Below are 891 nucleotides of genomic sequence, written 5' to 3' on the forward strand. Positions count from 1 at the left end.
CTTAGCATGTTTTTGAGGTTCACCCATGCTGTATGTAGTATGTATTCATATTTGTTCTTTCTTATTATCTATGATAATGTTATCTAGCCACTGATGGGGCACACTATCAGTGCTGAGACCACATTCTTTCTGTGTGTGCTAGAAGTACCAGAAAACTCTGAAGTATCTCATGCGATAACAAAGATACGTCGTCTAGAGAAACGTGACCGTTAAGGGAGAAGGAAGATGTCATGACTCAATGCAAGAGCATAGGACAATCTAGAGGCAGTTTCTTTCCACTTCTTGACCATCATGCAAAACACTGGTATGAATATTCATGTACAGACCTTTGTGTGGACACACATTTTATTCTTTTATGGGTAAATACCTAGGAATGGATAAACTCATATTTTCTGTGTTTACATTTATTGTGTACTCCCTATTTAACATTTTAAAACAAAGCATGGAGCTGTATTTCGTTGAAGTGGAAAGTAGCTGCACTGTTTTGACTTCCTGACCCGAAAAGTGTATGAACTCTTCCTTTTTTGCGTGTCATCCTCGCACAGGGGCCATGCTAATCTTCTCTGTATCGTTCCAATTTTAGTCTATGTGCTGCCGAAGCGAGCACGAGCTCTTCCTTTTTTGCACATCCTCAAAAGCATCTCTTATGCCGTGTCATTCCCACCCCCCACCTTTGTTGGGGCTGGAACACAAGATGAGACCTCCTCGCTCATGGTAGACAAGTGCTCAGCCACTGAGCTGTGCCCAGCCCAGCCCACTTGGATGGGAAGAAACAGGAGTGTGAGTAGACTGTAGGTGGGAATCAGATTTACGTAGCCACTTTGGAAAATAACTTGGCACTGTGCTAAAATGTTAAGTGTGGAACACATAATATATGCAAATAGGGAGAGT

At 42.1% G+C, this 891-nt stretch overlaps 1 non-coding gene across 1 annotated transcript; it reads right to left on the reverse strand.

Annotated features, from left to right (window-relative positions):
• Window positions 1–500: 500 nt before the first annotated feature.
• On the reverse strand, window positions 501–607 carry LOC115032104. The gene has a single exon (XR_003837731.1). It is a non-coding gene; the product is annotated as a U6 spliceosomal RNA (small nuclear RNA).
• Window positions 608–891: the final 284 nt, after the last annotated feature.

This window comes from Mus caroli, chromosome 9, assembly GCF_900094665.2.
Source record: "Mus caroli chromosome 9, CAROLI_EIJ_v1.1, whole genome shotgun sequence".
Taxonomy (NCBI): domain Eukaryota; kingdom Metazoa; phylum Chordata; class Mammalia; order Rodentia; family Muridae; genus Mus; species Mus caroli.